At 40.0% G+C, this 5,778-nt stretch overlaps 1 non-coding gene across 1 annotated transcript; it reads right to left on the bottom strand.

Annotated features, from left to right (window-relative positions):
• Positions 1-5,317: 5,317 nt before the first annotated feature.
• On the bottom strand, positions 5,318-5,390 carry TRNAA-AGC (transfer RNA alanine (anticodon AGC)). The gene has a single exon. It is a non-coding gene; the product is annotated as a tRNA-Ala (tRNA).
• Positions 5,391-5,778: the final 388 nt, after the last annotated feature.

Raw genomic sequence — 5,778 nt, 5'->3', positions numbered from 1 at the left:
TTCACTGATTTCCTAAAAGAACAGGAAAAGTAATATTCCTTTGAGGAAGGAGTAGAGCTGGAGAGAACCTCATTTTACTCGTCAGCTAGTATTTATTAAGTGCCAATTGCTGTGCTAAACCCTGGAGATAGAAAGAGGCAAAATATAGACCTTGCTCTCAAGCAGCACCCAGGCTTATGGGGGAGATAATATGAAAACTACTGCAAAACACAAATAAAAAATTCATATACAAAACAGTACATAGCTAGGATCTATTGGAAGCATTCTCAGAGGGAAGACACTGAGATGGGGAATGCTTCTTGCAAAAAGCCCCTGATCTGAGGCTTCGGGGAAACTAAGAGATGGCCACGGGAAAAGGGTTCCAAACATGGGAGATAACTGCCTAAAAAAACTCAGAATCTGGATCTGGAGTGCAGCGTGCCGGGCAACTACATGGCCAGTGTCATTGAATTACAGAGTACATGGAGGGGTAGTAAGGTGCAAGAAAACTGAAAAGGCTGAAAGAAGCCCCTTTAACGGCACTAAAGAAAACCGAAGCTCAGGGAAATTGTGTCTTACCCAAAGTAACGAGAACTAAGAATAGCAGGGGAGATTTTTAACTCAACTCCTCTGAGACTAGGAGAAGGAAGGAGGAGGTGTGTGTGTCTGTGGGGTGAGGAGGGGTGGGCAATGATGCCCAGGAAGGCTTCCTGGAGGAGGTGGATTAGAAAGCGAGCAGGCGGTACAGTGTGAATGAGGAAAGGTACAAAGGCTGTAGAGGGCTTGGAGAGAATGATGGGTAGAGAGCTAATTAAACTTGTCCTGAAGCTGATGGGAAGTAGTTTGGGATTAAGCCAGGTCTTGAAGATCAGAATCCGGAGTCTATGCTTTATACAGTAGGCAACGGGGGTCCCTGAAAGGTTTTTTTTTTTTAAAGGAGTGATCATTTTTCCTCCTAACTTTTTCCCTCTCCCATAAAGAGTCAGCTTTCTCCACTTTAACAGCTAAAAGCCATAGGAAAACATATAGAGGCTTAAAATAACAAAAGAAAAAATGATGCCTGGTAGAAATCTTAAGAGCTGGCTTTCCATTCAAATGCAGAGCAGGTGTTATAGTGCAGTCGTTTTTAGTCGCGTCTTCGTGACCTCATTTGGGGTTCTCTTGTTAAAAATACTGTGGTGGCAGTTGTGTATAGTAATCTATTTTAGGGGCGGCTAGCTGACGCAGTGAATAGAGCACTGGCGCTGGAGTCAGGAGGACCCGAATTACTAGCTGTGCGACCTTGGGCAAGTCACTTAACCCTGATTGCCCTGCCTTCGCCCTCCAAAAAAAAAATCTATTTTATCATACAGGGGAGTAAGAGAAGAAGGGGATAGGAGAAGGGGCAGAGGGTCTGACAGAAGGGAAGGAAGACTGAGGTAGGTAAAAGTCAGAAGCAAAACACCTTTGAGAATGGACAGGGTGAAAGGAGAGAAAGAGGAGGATAAACTGTTAAAATAGAATGGAGGGAAATATATGGTTGGTAATCGTGACAGTGAATAAATTTTACAGCAAATTTTTCTGATTAAAGTCCTTACTTCTCAAATATCTAGAGAACTGAATCAAATGTATAGAAAGAAGAACCATTCCCGAATTAATAAATGGTCAAAGTATATGAACGGGCAGTTTTCAGAAAAAAAGACATCAAAGCTATCTATAGACACACACACACACACAAAAATCCTCTAAATCACTATTGATTAGATAAATGCAAATTAAAACAGCTCTGAGCTACCACCTTACACCTATTACATTGACTACTATGACAGCAAAGGAAAATGACAAATGTTGGACAGGATGTCAGAAATTGGGATGTACTGTTAACGAAGTTATATACTGATTCAACCATTTCATACAGCATTTTGAAACGATGCCCAAAGGGCTGCAAAGACACTAAGTGTCTATTTTTTTTCTTTTATTGTACTAGGTCTATATCCCGAAGAGAGAAGAAAAAAGAAATAAAAAATAAAACAAAAAGGGAAAGGACCAAAGAGACAAATAAAGGGGAAAAAAAGCAAAAAGCTCTATATGTGCCAAAATATTTACAGCAGCTCTTTTTAGTGGTAGCAAAGAATTCGGAATTGAGAGGATGTCCATCAACTGAGGAATGGCTGAACAAAGTGTTGTATATAATTGTGAGGGAATATTATTGTGCTACAAAAAACGACAAACAGAATGCTCTCAGAAAAACTTGGAAAGATTTAAATGATGAAAAGTGAAGTAAGCAGAACCAGGAGAACATTGTAAATAGCTACAACAATAGCTTAGGATGATCAACTGTGGATGACTTTGCTATTCTCACTAATACAAAGATCCAAGACAAGTTTAAAAGATTTATGATGAAAAAATGCCTTCCATCTTCAGAAAATGTACTAATGGAGTCTGAAAGCAAATCAAAACATACTTTTACTTTATTTTTCTTCTTTTTTTTTGGTCTGTGTTTTCTTTCACAGCATGACTAAACTTGGAAATGTTTTGTATTCCTGCATGTGTATAACCTAAAGTGAAACTGCTTGCCTTCTCAATTAGGGTGGGGAAGGGGAAGTAAGGAAGGAGAAAATTTGGAACTCAAAAAAAAATTTTTTTTAAAAGGAATGTTAAAAATTGTTTATACATGTAATCAAGGAAAATAAAATATTAAAATTTAAAAAACAAATGTTGACATTTTTAAAAAAAGATGTTAGAATGGTTTCCCATTTCCTTTCCCAGCTCATTTTTACTGATGATGAAACTGAGGCAAACAGATTTGAAGTGTCTTGACCAGGGTCACACAGCTAATAAGTTTCTAAGGTCTGACTTGAACTCATGAAGTTTTACCTGACTTCTGCTTTGGGACTCTGTCCACTTCACCACCTAGGTACAACCAATATTTGTAACTCCTGACTGACTCATAGAAGGGATGGCAGAAGGGATATATTTGAAAATGAAGGAAATATCAAATATCAGTACTTTTTTTTACCTTTTTTTTTTGGAGGGCAGTTGGGGTTAAGTGACTTGCCCAAGGTCAGATGGCTAGTGAGTGTTAAGTGTCTGAGCCACATTTGAACTCAGGTCCTCCTGACTCCAGGGACACTTCTCTATTCACCTTTTTTTTTTTTTTAAGGAACATTTTATTATTTAAAAAAAAAGAAAATCAGAATGAGTTGCTTAGGGAACTGTTTTCTATTAGAGGTCTTCAGGTAGAGATTGGAAGGCTACTTTGGGGCTATGGGTTGGACTGTGCCTCAGGCCTGTGTAATGGGACACTGTTAGAAGAAAAGGAATAAGAGTCTTCAACTTAAGCAAAGGGTTTAAGAAGATTCATTTACACCGCAAATGAAACTCCGAACTACTTTTCTGTATACTGAGTATCTCTGACATTCTAAGGTTTATTTATCTGATGTTATAAAAAATATAACAATCAGTTTTATTTGGCTAAAATACAAGCTAAGAATCCCCTCCCCCCCCAAATGTAATGTTCAGGACACCAAGGTAGAGTGTTAGGTGTAATCTAAAACAAAGGGGATTTTAGAATCGTACCACTAGCATAAAGAAATTAGTTTCCTCATTGAAATTATCTATCAAACGTGAGAACTTGGTTAATTTTTTTTTACAAGGAAGGACTTATGGGGAAGGACTACATCCTGAAATTACTGACTTTTTAAAATCAAAACTTAAAAAACATTAGTTCCCATATAGGAACTAAAGTTACCACTCTACTCATATTCTGTAACTCCCTGAAACCAACCCAGTCCTTTCACAGTAGCCAATATTCCAGTGGTTCCTCGTGTTTCTTCCTTGGAAAACAGCTCTCTACCTTACTGGACCGATGTTCCTTTTAAAAAATGTCCTAAGAAGACAACTTGATTATTCCCTTTCACCTCTTTCTAACGCACATTAGCTAGGAAATTGATTTAGAAAAGGCAAATCTATGGTTTACCAGAAGCAAGGTATACTGGGGGACAGCTGGAATGCTGCCCTTGTAAACCCAGAAATTCCTAAAGAACTACAGGAAGGCTTTCGAGACTTTGGGAGGGTTGGTGGCAGAATTTGCACAAGCCCAGGCTGAGGAGGAGAGACTGAGTTTTCATTTTCAGTCATCGTGAAATATCACCCACATTGATAAAGTCATGAATTTCAGAAGAGGACTGTGCTCAATGGAAGTATTCTAAGCAGAAGAAATAAAGCCTAAATAAAGCGAGTGGAGCGGGAAAGGACTAACCATTTACTGGACATATTTAGCATGTACTCCAAAGAGGAGCTATTTATTAGATTCCCCAGTTTGGCAGACCCAAATGGAAATTTAGAAACTTTTACTACTAACCCTAGAGTAGACGTTTTGAGTGATACAGATGGGTTTAATTCTCTGCGCCGTATGTGATAATAACACCTATATCTTTCCCTCAGACAGAAGACATATGATTCGTGAACTGGTAAAAGAGTGCAGCTATCTTCTGAGAAATGGGCGCCGAATTCACAGTAGGCCACAGGGGTAATGAAGGCTTTGGTTGCCTTGGACCTTACCAGGGTCCATCACAGAATCCACCAAGGGAATCTATGGCTGTACTCTATCCATCAAAGAGCTCGTCTACCCTGTGTATTACAAAAAGCGCCAGCTTTTCCGCTGCATTGCTAAAGCTCCTTTTTTTGTATCCCTCAGCGCTTAGCTGAGTGTTTGGCACAAGATTGCTTAATAAATCTTCGTCGCCTTATCTCGCCTTCTATTACGGGCAGAACCCCATGACTGGAACGTAAGGAGCAACAAAGTGTAGGTAAAATCTCATGAAGCTGTTTTCCACCTAGTAGGGCGATAACAGCAACGTGGAAAAAAAACAACTCGAGATATTCCTCAGTAAGGTAATAGGAGCTCTAATGGAAAGTAGGAAGCAAAGTTTTAGGGAAGGACATTGCCAGGCACCATGAGGATCCTTCCTAGGGCACGCATGCTCCTATGGGACTGGAAAGTAAAGGTAGGATATTTATCAGGTATACATAGGAATGAAAGGCATACGGAAGAGTCTAAAAAGGCCCAGGACTAATGGATGGAATCACGGCAATCAAAGTTCTAAACACGAGCTGAAGAGCCTGACATCCAGCTAGGGACCTTTCTCTGTTCAGGTTGGAGAATAACTTCCTCTTTATTGTTCAGTCAAGATCACAAATTCTCTGGGGATGGTAAGGAATGATCATTTGAAGGCCTGTCAGTGAAGCCGCTTTCACATAAATAGAGCGGATTACATTCCCAGCCCCCAGGATCGTTATTCCAGCATATTTTGGGATCATTGAAAGGGGTTATATGCAAAGAACGGAAAAACGGAACTGGAGGATGCGGGCATCGATCCCGCTACCTCTCGCATGCTAAGCGAGCGCTCTACCATTTGAGCTAATCCCCCGTGACAACGGCTGCTTTAAATAGACTCCTAGATGACTTAATTCACTCATTCTTTTCTATAGAAATTAAAATCCTAAAGGCAGTAAGAAACCGAGGAAGGAAAGTGCAAGGAGTGAAAAGAGGGATTCGACTCTAAGGAAGGGGAGTAGATGTAGTTGAATGAAGAAACTGAAGGTGTCTTTCTGGGCTCCTTCGGACAATTACTAACGGATAATTTAAGAGGCAGAACCCAAGACAAAATTTGCAAGGGAAATTGTTCCCAACGCATTTCCTTCCAAAGATAATCTGTAAAATGATGTGGTTTGCAGGGGTGGGGAGTGGGTGGGAAACGTGACCTTATCAAGACTTGTGGCATGGATGAGACAGACCTGAAAGGGGTTAGGGTAGGA

This window comes from Petaurus breviceps, unplaced genomic scaffold (genome assembly GCF_028583685.1).
Source record: "Petaurus breviceps papuanus isolate PSGF00001 unplaced genomic scaffold, PetGlider_PUasm1.0 140, whole genome shotgun sequence".
Taxonomy (NCBI): Eukaryota; Metazoa; Chordata; class Mammalia; order Diprotodontia; family Petauridae; genus Petaurus; species Petaurus breviceps.
This window is presented reverse-complemented; position numbering and strand designations above follow the sequence as displayed.